This window comes from Plutella xylostella, chromosome 14, assembly GCF_932276165.1.
Source record: "Plutella xylostella chromosome 14, ilPluXylo3.1, whole genome shotgun sequence".
In the NCBI taxonomy this organism is placed as follows: domain Eukaryota; kingdom Metazoa; phylum Arthropoda; class Insecta; order Lepidoptera; family Plutellidae; genus Plutella; species Plutella xylostella.
Genome location: NC_063994.1, coordinates 5,677,604 through 5,694,691, shown reverse-complemented (window position 1 = coordinate 5,694,691; position 17,088 = coordinate 5,677,604). Strand labels below are relative to the sequence as shown.

Sequence of the window (17,088 nt, the reverse complement as noted above, 5' to 3'; positions counted from 1 at the left end):
GATGGCCACATTTATCAAAGTTGGAAAAATAATTTTTCATACTTTTGGTAAATTTATTATGGTTAAAAGGTGTACCAAATTTTATTTCAAAATATATTTGAATAGAATAATAGTAGAATGTACATACAACATAAATGATAATTTAAACAAGTGTAAAAAATAAGATTTTTTGGCAGATTTAATGATACCATATGAAATAATACGTGTGTCAAGACTCGCTTTTCGGATTCTAGGCAATAGGCCCGCCCCTTAATACATTGGGACTAACATAACACCGGAAGTGGGTGGTTTCTCATAAACACCTATTCTATTCTATTCTCTGTGGGGGTGTAAGTACCTGCACCTGGCTCTCTCGAGTGGAACCTTTGTGCATATCCCCAAGGTCTAAACTGCCTTCCTAAGCTTGGACCATTTTCCACCACGCTGGTCCACTGCGGGTTGGTGGGTTCACATATCTAGATGTGCTAAATCTAGATATGCAGATTTTTTCTTCACCGTAAGAGCGATGGTGTACATTGTACTTAAGTTAAAAGAACTCATTGGATAAGGCCATTGTCAGCGCAAGGATTCGAACCCGCATCTCTTGCGTGAGAAGCGGGCGCTTACCCGACTGAGCTACCACCGCTCCAAAACCTAATTTAACTAAAGTTGCGGAAGGTGAAAAATCACAGCCTTCCACTTCAACTATCCCTGCTACGCCAGGCATTCCAAACTAGAACCAAAAATAATCCGTTCTTCAAAAACAGTTGCAACAAAAGAAGCGGCAAAAACAAGGCCTGCTGAACCAGAACATCCTGCAACTAGTTCTACCGAACAGATTGATAATGAGCCAGGGTCAGACAAAGAGTCTCTAGTTGTAGAACCCCCCGCTAAAAAAAGAAAGCAGGTCTATAAATTCAATGATGACTGGCTTTCGCAGTCGTTATTTAGCAAATGGCTGGAAAAGAAAGAAGGAAAAGACAAAGATTGTGTGAAGTCTCAATGGCTAATCACAAACCTGTATTGGAAAGACACATGGCAACTACAAAACACCAAACAAATGCTTGTGCTATACAGGGCACTAAACACATTGGTGACCTTATAGCAAAAACTGCTGATGCCAGCAAGGATCAAGCAAGACCGGCAGAAGTAAAAGTCACTGCATTTTTGGCTGAACATAATTTATCATTATCGTTGGCTGATTCTCTTGTCCCATTCATACGCAACACATTCCCGGATTCAACGATTGCACGACAAATGTCTTTAGGTCGTACTAAAGCCTTCTTCTTCTGACTAAAGTAGTAGCGCCAGCTTGTAGATCCGAGTTGATAAGCCAATTAAAAACTCATGGTAATTTCTTCAGTTTGGTGATGGACGAAACGACGGATGTATCTACAAAAAAACAATGTGCATTATCCGTGATATTTTACAATAGTCAGATACGACCAACAGCATGGTTGGGCAGCATAATTCAGTTTTCAGCCACTTGAAAGAAAACATACCGAATATTACTTGCGTAAAATGCAGCTGTCATATGATTCATTTAGTGGCATCAAAAGCGTGCTCTAAACTTCCAAGCTCGATCGAAGACCTCTTGAGACTCATAGGAGCACACTTCAGTCGAAGCTCTAAAAGAGTAACCCGTCTTCAAGAATGTCAGAAGTTTTACGAAGTGGAAATACATCAAATATTGAGCCCATCTAACACCCGCTGGCTTTCTCTGAAAGCCTGTGTTGATCGCACGCTAGAGCATTACGTGGTCCTTACCGAATATTTCCGCCTGGAGATGTTTGAAGATGGCACAAGCGCTAACGTGCGTATTTATGAAGGTCTGGAAAATAAACTCACAAAAGTGTACCTCGAATTTCTTTCGTACATATTAGAGTTCCTAACCGACTTCACCAAACTATTTCAAACAGAAACCCCACTTCTACACTGCTTAAAGCCAGATATAGAAAAATTAATCCGAGCCATTACATCAAATTACATGGAATTAAACTATGTCAAAAACGTTAAGCGCCGTTACTAATAGATCACGCCAACCCACTTTATGTCACTTTATGCCTCTAGAAAAAATTTATCTCGGCGTAATGGCACAAGATTCTGTGATACAGATCTTGCAAGAACAGCCAACAGTATTACCTGAAGTGACCAATCTCAGAAGAAACTGTCTCAAATTCTACATAGAAGTGATCAATCAAATCAAAGACAGATTTGATTTTAGTTACCCTGTATTTGACACCATTTCTATACTGGATCCAAAAGTGGCGCAAGCGTTCGAACGCAAAGACTTGAATGAAGTTCTAAAAAGATTTCCGGTTTTGAAAACTGTTGTGGACGAGCTAGCTCTTCACAAAGAATGGCGAGAGCATGCTCTGCTGGACCATGCCACACTGGAACTAGACCCATCATTAACGGCCACCAGCTACCGGAATATGGTCTTCAAGTTACGGAACATTACCAAAGAACCTCTGTTTCCCAACTTAAAGAAATTAATTTGACTACTTCTAGTCCTCCCCTTTTCAAATGCCTCGGTCGAACGGATATTTAGCCAGCTTAAACTCATCAAGACTGATAATCGTAACAGATTAAATACAGACACCATATCAGCTCTCATGATGACGAAACAAACCATCAAAAATTCAATAAATTACGAACCGCCGAAATCAATTCTTAACAGCAGTAACTGGAAATTTAAATAATTGCATATTCCTGTACTAACAATTATTGTATTATAATTACCTAACGTCCTGAATCTCCTGGTCCAAAGGTCGGTGAAGGCATTTGTAAATATGCATGACTTGTTTGTAAATATGCATGACTTATATTATTAAGGCCTTGTTCCACAATGTCTGGTTAGTGGCTACCTATGAGATAAAATACATGCTGTCACTTTCTGTTATTATTTTTTTGACAGTGACAGCATGTATTTTATCTCATAGGTAGCCACTAACCAGACATTGTGGAACAAGGCCTTATAGTTATTAACAATTTATTTATTATTTTAGTTTGAACTGACAATTATGAGCTTATTATAAATGCTTTTAAATTTTCAGATGGATCAAATTTCAATGAGTATCTGTCGAAGTGATTAAAGGTAATACGTTTTTTTATTTACAGATTACGATTTAGATTTTTTCGTGAAATTTTTATTAACCACGAGTAATTTTATTTAAATGGGTACTAATTTTACTTATTTATACATGCACACTTATAACAAGCGGGGTTCACATGATACGAGTACGCTCGAGATATACTAAGAGACTACTCGGACGCTCTCGTAACCATATAAAATCACCAATAAAATAAAATCCTCGTCATCCGAATGGACTCGGTCCAAGGGTACTGTATCATGTAAGCCCCGCTTTAACAACACATAAGCATTTAAAGGAAATATTCAATAAAAGTAGGTGAGTAATACGTTTTTAAATTTTCAGATTGTGATCTAATGTTAAACCACAATTACGATTATGATTTCTCAACCAATATAAATTTGATTACAATGATTATAATTATTATACATAAAACTACGGAATTTTATATGTAATCAATGATTCATTAAAGGTACGTACCACGGCTAATCATTAACTGCTTCCTCTTAATGAAAGCGTATGGACCGGTTCGAGCATACTCGTACTCGTATCAACATAAGCCAGTATTAATGTCGCAGGCATCTGGTTTAATCTCCTGTTTGATTGAACCGCTAGCCCGTTCATTGGATGACGCTACTCAGTTGAATGACTAAAGAACAACTCGTCAAGTGGTTGACTGTAACGTCCAACGTCTTGACTGAACGTTATTCAGCGAAGTCGTTAAATGGGATATGGTAGCAACTTTGTAATGTCTGGTTAGGATGAACATGACCAGACAAGAGTCAACAAAAATACTATGTTACAAAGCTCTTATCTTACAAATTAACTAAACAATAACAATAAACGTACCTTCATATTGTTGTTTATAATCCACATGGCGCATCCACACATGCCCGGCGGCCGTGCCGCCGGCATTTGCCGCATCTCAGCCGCGGCTTTTGGTTGCCGGCGGCAGTTTGGTTGCGGCTTCGATACGGAGTGGTAGTGTTGTCGTATAATTTCATAGAAGTAAATAACGAAATGACAGAATTTAACTGGGATAATAGTGCAGTACTTTTATTAATAGAAAAGTATCAAGAAAATGAACCATTGTGGAACTCAAGGATTTCAAGAATCGCAACAAAAGAAATGATGCTATTAGGGATATTGCTTCTGTGTTCAACATAGCATCATCAGAAATTGAGAGAAAACTGAAGAATTTATCCAGCCATTATTTTCGAGAAAAACGCAAATATGAAGAATTTGATTCTTCATATTTGCGTTTTTCTCGAAAATAATGGATCTGGACGGGAAGATGTCCAATTGCCGAAATGGTTTGCTTATAAGGCGTTATCATTTCTTAGTGACAAGAATGCACCGGTACCGACTCTGAACAGCCACGCCCCTATTGTAAGTACCCATCAAATTATTATAATCAAGTAGACTAGTTGGTCGCCCATTGATCGAAATTCGACCATAATTAATTTACAAATTTTATTCACTAAGTAATATTTTCGTAAATAGGGGTACAAAGTTTTTTTCTCGCGTATTAATATTAGATACCTACTACCTACAACCCGGTAACAATACCACGAAGAGCGGACGAGCATACTCTCGTATTTGAACCTTATGCAGTCGGCAAAACGCTCACCGAAAGCGAAGTATCATATATTTGTATGGAAAACAAAGTTATTTTTTGTTGCCGAAAAATGATTGTATTTTGGCTAGTTGTAGGTAATAGATACGTTCATTTTTCATAGATAATGGTACGGAACCCTTCGTGGGCGAGTCCAACTCTCACTTGGCCGGTTTTTATTAAATATTTACATACTGATTGGATATTTCAAAACATAATGACGTTATGACGCCGGGTTTTCTGCTCGATGTCCATTATTTTTTCCTCCAGCGCACCGTTACACTTTTCCAAGTATGTACATTTATTTGTAAGCTGAATTATGTTTTTATCTAGCCTTACAACATCAGACTTAGTCTTAGTATGTTCAGTTAAAAGAAGTTCATATTTTTCTGACAGGAAGTCAATACTTTGAGTCAATGATATTAGCTGATATCCTTTAGCACATTATTATTCGAACTCGAAGACTGCTCGGCGTCCTCCATCTTGTCTTCTTGCTCGAAGTCGGCGTCGTCGTCGCAATTGTTGCAGTGGGTGCGAACAATTCCCGCCTTGATTTCAGCTGCAAGACCTTTCACACAAGCTTTATGAAATGATCCCTGACATATTTCACCACATTTGAAGTGCGGTCCTCTTTTAGACAACGGTTTTTTACAATTTTGGCAATCCATTTTAACAACGAAAACAAAAACGCGTGCGCACTTGTTCCAGTGTTGCCAGTGAAGTGAAGTGTGACAGGGTGTTCAAGACGAAGTTCGGACTTGCCAGCCACATAAGAGCACATAACAGAGTGTAGCAAGAGTCGCTGTTGTCGGATACGACGAAGAGGACATCATCATTGGGAACAACCACAAAAATTGAAATTTAAAACTTTTTTTTCTTTTTTAAAAACTTTTGGGAGTTACAGTAAAACACAAAAGAGAAGAAAATAAATGAGGGCACTACCATCTTTTATGTAGCAACACCAGGTAGTACAATGAATGAATGTTGATACTTTAATAATTTATTTTACTTGTCAAGTTTCATAAAGCGTTTGGAAGGTTTATGCCTAGTTTTACCATACTCTGTTACATTATCACAAGGGATTAGTTGTTTACTTTTGACACATCTGTCAAGAATTCAATATATAAATTTTATTTTAGATGACACTTAACAATGTAACAGGGTGTTCATGATCTAACAGACTATGGTGAAGCTAGGGCTTAGCCCTACAATATTATAACAATCATCAATGAAATAGGATATTTTATAAAAATTAACTTTTTTTTATAAAAGAGCACTACTCTAATGAACTAAAATCTAAATATTCAACACCCTCAAATTGAATCTGCTTGCACTTGACTTGTCCATAGATTCTTCACAGCTTTCTGTATCATACTCATCATCACTGCTGCTATCTGCACCAACCTGTATGACTAAATCATCTATATCGTTGTACAATATCCTTCCACGCTCATGGTATTCAATTTCAATTTTTTTTAACATGGTTGCAGCAATTTTTCCACTCTTGAGGTGCTATTGACTTAAATGCATTTTCAGTCAGCTCCTTAATATTTTTTGTGCCCACATTCAGTGAAGCCACCTTACGCTTTGCTAGTGCCCAAATCAATTCGATCGGATTTAGATCACAGTGATAAGGCCACCACTGTATGACCGTGTTGCCCAAAAATCTCATCAATTTCATATACAGGTTCTGGTTTATTTTTCCTGACCAATGCCAGTAGTGCAGGTTTTCGTAAATTGGGGTCGAATGACACATTGTTTTCCAGTAACCAAAGTCTTAAATCGTCAACCTTGTTGGCAGATGTTGGGGCTTTGTTCTTGACAATTGAGTGATAAGGTGCGTGAATTAGTTTTTCAGTTACCCATTTGTGGAAATTGTGTTCGTTCATCTCGGAATGATAATCCTCTTCTTTGTTAACACCGCTAAAAAATAACAGTACATTTGGTACAAAGCCTTTTTCGTTTCCGGCATGTACTATAATCCATCTCTTTCCTTTAGAAATGTCAGTGATGAGGCCTTCGGTGTTAATAGACTGCCAGCATTTTTTAAGCTTATAACTGGAGTAGATATAGCTTTCATCTAAGTAAATGATGTCTTTTTGAAGCTCTTCAGGTAAATTTCTTTTGTCCATCATTGCCTTTAAATACACTTCTCTTTTGTATGCTGTGTTTGAGTTCTCCATTAGAGCTTTTCGGTTGGTTTTACACTTTTTGTACCGAAAAGCAATCTTTTTTAGAAGTCTCCTCAAATGCTCTCTACTTCCATCAAAGCCTAGATCTTTCTTAATTTCGGCTAATAATTGACCAATTGTTGGTACTTTTGTATCATCTAGTTGCTTTGAGGGCCGACCCTTTCTATTTTTAGCAGGTGTTGAAAATTTTCCTTTATTGGTCTGCCCTTGCAGTGCTATCTTGCGTACTGTACTTTCGGATACACCTGAAATAAAAATAAATAAAAGTTTATAGGTAATATTAACACATATATTTTTATATATACTTGAGGCAGGACACGTTGGCGTCTGTTGGCAGTCGGAGGTAGATCGCAGCAATACTTGTTACCTTTGTCGACCTGGACACAAGGCCAACACTTGCAATGCCGATCCTCACTGCCCCATATGCAGTGCCGCTGGAAAATCGGCCAATCACAGGGTGGGTAGCAAAGCCTGCATTCCGATCCCTGGTCGTGTGGTGTACCTGGCTCTCAAAGAGCACTTCGGGCCTAGATTCTGCTGCTTCCTCATAGACATTACAGTCGCAATGCCTAGAGCAGAGCACTAACCCTAATCTCTCTTGCTGAGCACCTTGCTGAGTATTTCGTAGGTAATCGTACATAAAATACTTATAGAACTTTATAATCTTGCAACAGAGAGCACATTTGAGTGGCTGACTACGAGCTTCTATCAAGCTGCGTACAGACCGGCCCAACGAAGGCCAACGAACGGGTTCGGGAACGGGCCTTCGTTTCTGCAATCTGCCCTGTATTATGTATGATAAATATCCATCGTTGGGATAACCGTTGGCGTTCGTTGGGCGTTCGTTGGCCCGGTGTGTACGCAGCATCACAAAAAGGATACTAGTGGCTTAATACCCGCTTCCATTACAAAACAGCCACTGGTGGCCGTATCCGTATATACACTTCCGTCACCACGTTCCCATACGCATTCCATTTTTCCAAAATTTCTGTTATAACAGCGGCGGTATTGGCGGCGGCTGTGTGCGATTCGATCACTTCGTAAGTGGTCAATGTATTAGAACATATTTTATTATCATAGATGTAATGTGCAGTAAGGCTGAGGATAGTTTTGTCATTGCGGGCCTTCCAGTAGTCTGATGAGTGGCATATTATGTTCTACATCTTTAGCATATTGTTGAGTACTTCTACCTGGGGTTTGTAGAAAAGGGGCAAAAGCTTTTCACTCACAGTTTTTCTGGATGGTAGTGTGTACTTAGGATTTAGTTTAGTTACCAGATTACGAAATCATCCTTGACGATTGATATTGGCTGGTAATCTTTGGAAATCATTCTTACTACAGCTTCATCAAGACTTGCAGACTCTTCTGTTGTGATTTTTGCACAATAAGCGCAGCTGCCTAGTATTCTTAGCCACTGGTTCTTGTCTAACGTGGTCAGCACGTTGAGGTTCTACCTGATCGATGCCAGAGATGAACTCTTTTTCAATATTCCTTGGAATTTTTTACACATTTATATGTAATGGTCTTTTTATCAGCAGTCACATCAAAAAATGTCCACACGATTGATCGTTTCAACGTTGGGCGAGGCATTATCTAAAAACGTCTTAACAAAAATAACAATAAAAGCATATATATAGAAAAAAACCCAATAAAAGCTGAATTTATTAAAACTACACCGATCACAAAACCTTTACATAAAAAGTATCAACAACAACAATAAAGCCACCAACTACTTAAAAAAAAAACACACAAAAAAATTGTTACGACCTTTTGCATTAGAATCCTATTTGTTCTTAAAAGAGGATGGGCGTTTTGGGACCTATGTGAATCTCCAATAAACTTAACTAATCTTACTTGACGTATGAACCAATGAGCAACGCTCGCTGCAGACCCGGAGCACCGTGATTGGCCGATGATCTCTTCCCACGTCTCGTTGTTGGTTCTGTCTTCGCCGCTCGAGTGGGACGCCCGGCACGATGTTGTCTTCTCTCCCTTTCGCTCTTGCCGCGATATGATTTGCTATGGCGTTGGCGGGAATCCTTGCTTTTTGGTTGAATCTTCCCGATTTTTGATGTTATTTATTGCAACTACTTATATCCTGAAGTTGTTGAAAATGGATATGGCTGGATGGATGTTTTCGCAGATACTTGATTATCGATATCAAGTATCTGCGAAATCTGCGTTTGATTTCGCAATTATTCTGATCAATATAATAAATATTCAAATTAGTGTCTCAAATTCCGACATACAATTACTTAACATACCGAACTGAGATGGTCTCTGCAACTCGTACAACGTACATATCCCCAAGGACTAAACTGCCATCTTTTACCGTAAGAGCGATGGTATACATCGTACTTAAATTCAAAGAACTCATTGGTACATGTTAGCGCCGGGATTCGATCCCGCATCTCTGGCGTGAGAAGCGAGCGCTTAAACCCGGCACGCCAATATGTGAGGAGTGGTGGTAGCTCCGCCACTCCTCACATATTGGCGTGCCTAACAGCTTGTTCACTATACTACGTGCAATATAATGTAAAACGTTAATATTGTTGTCTGACAAATACCTACGTATTTTCCAGATATTCTATTAATATCTCATCCCTTTGTGTATCTTCTGGTACAACAGCATCAGTTTCTAAAATTCAATTTTACACTTCGAAACTCAAAAATCGGGTTTAATTCAAATGCATCATCCGTGCAGTTTGCGTTTACACTTGGTGTAACGCTATTTCGATAAAGTAATTTCCTTAGGTCATATACCTGAACTGCAACGCGTTTGGATTGTCGTCATTAGCCCCCTCTGTACTCTAATACATGAAAAAAACATTTCTATGTGGTCCTGTGAACATTTGTAAGGTAAAAAATAGCTCAAGGGTTCCTGTTGAGCTTCTAGAAAATCAAAAACCATTTCAGGAGGCTGAAATTCGCTACCCAATATTTGATACGTTTTAAAACTTGATATAGTACCTACCTACCATCACATGTTAAAGAGCGGACAGTAATATTTATACTGTGTAAGATTCTTATTGCTGTCAAAATCCACTGGGCCTGGACGTTAGCCGAAATTTTGTTAATAATAAAATATCCTATAGGACATTTCAATTTTCGACGAAAAGATACAATCCGAAATACTAGTACTTCAGTAGCTAGCAGGTCTGTCTGTACGCAGCTTCAAACGACGATGCATACTAACGGTCTTATTCATAAAAAACCTTAAAGTACGTTTACTGAGCTCAATAAATATCTAAATTGTAATAAATTGATTATGTTTGTGGCTTTATTTAATAGGATTGTGTAATAATATGTATAAAATATTATATTATATGTGGATTTAATATATAGACTAATTAAGTATATAATTTATTTGTAACAGTTATCAGTTAGCTATTTTAAAATTTTTAAATACTTATATAATATGTTTTCCCCATCCATGTAACTACTACTATAACTGAGTAATTGAACTTATTTATTTTTTTTCCTTTAAAAAATATGTTTGTTTGCTTGCTATCATGTAATTAAGATCACTTATTTTTCGTAGAAACCTGTTATTGGCCTTATTTAAGAATACTTACCTAATTAAGACTATATTTTGTGAAACGCTGTTGGTTTTTCTAAACAATAAATAAATAAATAACTACGGAACACTTTAAGCCTATTTGAGGTTTCACAAAAATCTTCTACTTAACACCCTGTATTCATAATCGTTCCGTAAACCTTCAATAACTATAGTGATGCTAATCATAGACTTTAGTATATACTGGCGTATAGACCAACAAAGCGAGTGAGGGAGAAGAAAATCACTTACGGAAATTTGGCAAGATAGAAGAGGATAGCGAATCCAAAGAAACTGTGACTGGTTTTGAATGACAGGGCATCACAAATCGGCACGCGGAAAAACAACCCCTTAGTATTTTAGATTTTTTGCGTACATCGTGGTTTATTTTCAGTAAATCTAATTGTATTCAACAAAAAAAAGTAAGTCTATGATGCTAATAGATTTCACAGACCTAACATTTTGACATTTACCTTATTAAGTTGTCGGTCTGACGAAACCATAAACAAAAATAGCGAAAACTTTCATTCATTTCATTTATCAATCTACCCAGTTACCTACATATATTCGGAAAGTTATTTGTGGAGCAAACATGGAGCAAAAAGAATTAAATAACCCTCCTTCTATGTACTTCTACTTCTACGCTGTCGGGTAAAAAGAGAGCAAGGAGTGAAAATTGGGTGGAGGAAGACAAGGTTAGTAGGCAACTTATTAATTAGTCGTAAATTCGTTACCGACGTAGCGTAGGACTAACCATTTTTTCATTTCGATTTACTATTAGGTAGTGTATTTAATACATACTCTTAAAGTACCTGCAATTTTAATAGATTTGTTTTCTGTTTATGAATAGATTTTACTGAGGGAATTGGTGAAGAAGCGTGTGCATGCGCTTGAAAACAAAAACAACGATACCAACACGAATGCTATGAAGCTAAACGCTTGGGCTGATTTGATGTTAAGGTTCCTAAGTGTCTTTATTATTGCTGAGCATGTTCAATACTGTACCTCTTATTTACTGAATGATACATTATATAATGGTAGTATTGGCTAGGATTTCATCCTAGCCGATACAGCTACGGCGACTACTGCTAGTTATAATATTATGTAGAAGACGTGGCCGCACCTCCTTAGCTGACACTGATTGCATTGCTTGGGAAATCTTAAATTATAAAATTACCTACATAATACAAAATAAACTACCTACCTATGGACGAAATCATCATCAATTCAATTCAATTCAATCATTTATTGGTAATAACTTAAATAATATTACAAGTCATTTACATAGGTATAGGTAATTGGTAATTATGCACTAGGTATAATTAAGTTACTTATACAATATAACATAGACTAGCTAAAGTAGGTAGTTATATAATTATATTCATAAAATAGAAGCCCTGATAGTTAGGTATTTCTTTATACATATAAATAATTTAGTTATAAATGTGTCATCATCAATTTATAATGATATATTTTTTTCAGTTTTCATAGTATGTGTAAGGGCAGCCCTCGCAAGCTTGCACAGCTTAAAACTCAGTGGACTTGGCAAAAATGGATGAGAAGAAGAAAAAGGGAAACTTGAGAAGGGAAATACTAAAGACTGGAGGCGGTCCACCTCCTCCATCGGTGTGATCCCGATGACATTGAAAGTTGGCTCCCACACGAGTTTACAGTGGACACGTGTGAAGGGGACTCTTACTTTTTACATCGGGTATTGAGTTTTTTGCTTGCTTGGTTCGGCAGCAGCTGTTAAACCTAGTCAGAGGCCTACTTTTGGCCTACCTTATACATATAATAAGTACAAATGTTTTTTACTATTGATTAATATTTACTATCATTTTCAGTATGAGACAGTTAAAGTGAATATATTGGATGAACATGCCATTACCACAACTGATGCAATTGAGGTTAGTAAATATTTTCAATGTTTTTCTTGTTATCTTACTCATAATTAAGTGGCACATAATATGTGCACAGCAAAGTCCCTTTGTTTTTAAGGGGTTATGCAAAAAAATAACAATGGTAGAATATAAAATATAACACACAACTTTATTATTTATGTTATAACATAACTATTATAATAATATATAACATAATATCACTATTATTTCAGGAGGTACCACTTGTAACTTCAGCTCCTACAGAAGCAGTAGAAATAGTTGCTGCTGCTTCCACACCTTTGAAAAAAAGAAAAAAGGTAAACTTTTCGCTGCTGTTATGTTAGTCCCAAGGTAATGGAAAGTTAGAAATATTAGAAAAAGCACCCCTGGTGAAGCATACCTGAGAATCAAACCCAGGACTGAATCAGTCAGCCGATTGCCCTACCACTGCACCATTGTGTGTTTCATTATTCATTATTATAAATATTCATTTCAGATTATAAAGAAGCAGAAGAATCATGACGATGCTGCAGGATTACCAGCCACCATGATAGCTAATAACGAAATCAAATGTAGACAAGAGCTTCATGCCAAACAAATGCAAAATGAAGAGCTAAAATACGAAGTTTTGTCTCTGGAAAAAGAGCTCCTGAAACAGAAGATCGAATTTTACAAAGCACAAATAAATAAATAGCATTCGGTATAAAATAAAGCTTTTTATTATGGACTCTCATTATTGCTAGGAAATTAGGGAAACAAAATAAAACCTTCCTGATGTACAGTAGTGCTTCTATTTCCTTAATGTCTTTTGGGAATCTATAAAACAATAAAGTATGTGCATGTGCATAGTTTTGAATTTAGATTAATGTTGCAAATGCAATACCGACTAGAAATCTCAATTTATGTGTGGTAAGTATTAGTGTAATTCCTACAAGAGTATTTCCAAAGGACATTGGCAGTAAAAGTACCTACCTTAGTCTATCTTTTTAATTATTAAAATGACGAGCAACATATGCTCTTAAAAATGCATTATTAATGTTGGCCATGTGGCCTCCCTCAATGTGGGCATCCTCTTCTGGCAGTGCTGGATGATGTAGCTGCTCCTCCGCATCAAAATCTGTAATTAATTTTGTATATTTAAAATGGGTAAAAATTTAAGGTGTAGTCATCCTGTTATAAATAAAATAAAATAGTACCTATCTGGCCTTCTCGCTTAATCGCAATATTATGAAGTATAGCCAGAGCTACGATTGTTGGCTTGATATTCTCCATTTTCACCGACATCCCGTGCAATAGGCATTAAAAGCGTTGTTAAATAGGTACGGCTCCAACCTATACCCAGAGTCCCCTAAGAGCCTGCCCATAAATTCTCCCCTTTCGAATCTTTGCTTGATGGAGGACTCCGTGAATATGCGAGAGTCATTGACATATATATTACTAGCGTAAGGACAGGGCCTCCCACTCAAAAAAATGGCACCCGCGCGTTGGCCCTAAAATCGTAATTTTAGGGCCAACGCTCCTCAGTCGACAGTTGTCTGTGGCCGAGAGATGGTCTTGTGAATCTTTTTGTTGACTATCCTCCGAGAACATTTTCTTGTTGCACACACTTAAGTTTTTTAGTCCATTTGTACGGGACGCTCAACAGGTCTACAGCCCAAAACAGTTTTAATTTTAGTAGTTGGATTTGTCTTAAATTATTGATATGGCGCCTGCAAATAATAAAACAATGTCCAGGATGGTAAATTATTAACGCACGTACAAGGTTACGTCGTCAAGACAGTTGCTAGGCACTGACATAGTTCAAACAAATTATGACAGATGACAGTTATTTTGCTTGTATGAAGAAGGTTTGAGTAAAATGTTCTGAAGGGCCTATCCTTCCTTTTGAAATCATTGGCGAGAGTCGTGTGTACTGCCTCTCCATCTAGCCACCAAATCCATAATTTGTAGAGTGGCATCACAAACAACCTGTCATACAATTATTGTTGGGTTTTATAAGTAAAACCAGTGGATTAAAAGGATTGTAAAGATATATTGAAGAATAGTTTTCACACGACACAGGAAGGTATTAGTGGAAGTACTAAGTGTCTTTTCTATTGACATAATTATCTACAATAGACAATAGAAAATAAACTGTTGGTTGAGTTTACAAACTCCTTTCAACACTTTCCCTTAAACCAACCAATAGTTATAATGCCTGAACTCATATCCCTAAGTATTACACACTAAATAATAAACCTCAGGAAATACATGAGTTCCACTAAGTTATGTTACATAAAATGTTCACCAACATAACAACAATAAACATAAACAGTTAAAACTTAAACATCCAACAATAAACAGTTAACGAATCTATTATGTTTCATAATAGGCAGAGGCTTTGTCAATAGATCCGCTGGCATTTCATCAGTTGGACAATACTTCAACTGCACCGCATTTTCTGACACAACTTGTCTAATAAAATGATGCCTAACATCAATATGTTTAGTTCTCGAATGGTACATTTGGTTGACACTTAACTTTTGAGCCGATTGGTTATCGTTATACATAGTTACACAAACGTTGATACCTAACAATTCATGTAAGAAAGAGCGAATAAACAACGCTTACTTACAGGCATCAGACAGTGCCATGTATTCGGCTTCAGTACTGCTGAGAGCCACCGTTTTCTGCTTTCGACTTTCCCATGAGACTAAGTTATTACCAATTTTGAATACATACCCTGTGTATGACTTCCTATCCACTGCACTAGCTGCCCAATCAGCGTCCACGTAGGCAGTGAGACTTAGTCCATTCTTCTCGAACGTCAAACAATGATTAATTGTACCTTTCAAATAGCGTAGGACACGCTTTGCAGCTTTCCAGTGAACTTCAGCATAGCTTTGATTGAACTGGCTCAATGAACTCACGGCATATGCAATGTCCGGCCTGGTACATACTGCAACATACATAAGGCAACCAATTAAATTTCTATAGTTAAAGTTACCTAATTTCTCAGCTTTATGAAGTTTCAGTCCAGCTTCCATGGGAGTACTAGCTGGCTTGCAATCCGACATCTGGAATTTATTCAGAACCGTCTGAATATAGTTCGACTGGTCCAGAGTAATCCTGCCATCCTTGTTTGTAATCTTCATACCTAGTATGTGGTGCGCTGCACCCAAGTCTCTCATGGCGAACTCCTTCATAAGCTTGTCTTTCAGCTTCTTCTTTTCTTCAGCAGAACATGACGTAAACAGTAATATGTCATCAACGTAAATGCTGATTATCATCGGCTTTCCCTGATGCGATTTGAAATAAACACATGGTTCTGTACTTACTCTCTTAAAACCGAAGTTTTGAGTCAAAGCAGTATCTAACTTATCATACCATGACTTCGCAGCTTGCTTGAGTCCATAAATGGCCTTATTAAGTTTGTATACCTTTCCATTTCCTCCTTTTATTTCAAATCCTTCAGGTTGCTCCATATAAACCTGCTCCTTTAAATCTCCATTCAGGAAAGCAGTAATTACATCCATATGGTCAATCTCCATATTATACTCTGCAGCGATAGCTAACAATATTCGTATCGTTGAATATCTTACGACCGGAGCAAACGTTTCTTCATAATCGACGCCATAGGTTTGCGTATAGCCCTTCGCAACTAGCCTGGCTTTGTATCGAAGAATTTCTCCATCAAGCCCCCTTTTCCTTTTGAACACCCATTTACATTTTACCGCTTTGTGATTAGCCGGCCTATCAACTAGAGTCCAACAGTTATTCTTCTTAAAAGAATCATACTCATCTGACATAGCAGCTCTCCATTGCTCAGCCTCGCTTCCACTCATTGCCTCTCGAACGGTGGTCGGCTCGTCACTGGCAGAACTCTGCATGTCGCAGTTGAAGGCGGCAAACTCAGCACTCTCTTCATAGTCCGTGTCTTCTTCCAGTGAAGAACTGCCTGGAACGTACGTCGAATCCAACGGATCATCTATTTCACCAGATGTTTCAGCATCCTCAGAGTCATCTTTTGAATTATTATCAATCACTGAATCGGAATTTATGTCATCAGATTGATTTAATCCTTCAACAGATGGCTCTGTAGGTTGTTCATTACACTCAGACAAACTACTATTAGAGTCATTCATGTTAGGTGGCGGGCTATGCATGAATACCATATTCATATCAACCTTATCATCATGTGACAATTCCTTAGTTTTAAATTTATCCTCTAGGAATACCACATCCCTCGCTATTGTGAATTTACGAGGATCAGTTGGGTCTATCAGTCTGTACCCCTTTGTTTCCGTACAGTACCCAACAAATCTCCATAGCTTGCTCTTTGAATCTAGTTTCTTTCGATTCTTTACTAAAGCATACGCTATACATCCAAAAACTCTAAGATTTTTGAGGTCTACCTTCTTATTTGTCCACGCTTCCTCAGGAGTAGCACCCATAACAGCTCTGGTTGGGCTTCGATTCTTCAGGTACACAGCGGTGTTTACTGCTTCAGCCCAAAACTCCATGCCCAAGCCAGCTTGCTGCATCATGCAGCGGGCTGCCTCCATCACAGTTCGGTTTGCTCGTTCAACCACTCCATTCTGAGCAGGCGAATGCGGCACTGTCGTCTGGTGCCGTATTCCAGCCTCTTTGAGAAACTTCTGAAACTGAGAATTGACAAATTCACCACCTCCGTCACTTCTTAGGATTTTTATTTTTCGCTCGGTTTGGTTCTCTACCAACGCCTTGAAATGTCGAAAACTTTCAAATGTTTCATTTTTAGTTTTTAAAAAATAAA

At 37.7% G+C, this 17,088-nt stretch overlaps 2 long non-coding RNA genes and 1 other non-coding gene across 4 annotated transcripts; 2 read left to right on the top strand and 1 right to left on the bottom strand.

The window, feature by feature from the left end:
* Positions 1-446: 446 nt before the first annotated feature.
* On the top strand, positions 447-2,816 carry LOC119693164. The gene has a single exon (XR_007267063.1). It is a non-coding gene; the product is annotated as an uncharacterized LOC119693164 (transcript).
* A 9,072-nt stretch (positions 2,817-11,888) lies between these two features.
* On the top strand, positions 11,889-12,931 carry LOC105385349. 2 transcript variants are annotated; one of them, XR_007267011.1, is made up of 3 exons: positions 11,889-12,341; positions 12,548-12,631; positions 12,811-12,931. It is a non-coding gene; the product is annotated as an uncharacterized LOC105385349 (long non-coding RNA). The 2 variants fall into 2 exon arrangements; XR_007267012.1 differs by having other exon boundaries at positions 11,889-12,145; positions 12,279-12,341; positions 12,548-12,921.
* An 86-nt stretch (positions 12,932-13,017) lies between these two features.
* Positions 13,018-14,291, bottom strand: LOC119694286. The gene is made up of 2 exons (XR_005254823.2): positions 13,511-14,291; positions 13,018-13,431 (listed from the first exon to the last, which is right to left on the bottom strand). It is a non-coding gene; the product is annotated as an uncharacterized LOC119694286 (long non-coding RNA).
* Positions 14,292-17,088: the final 2,797 nt, after the last annotated feature.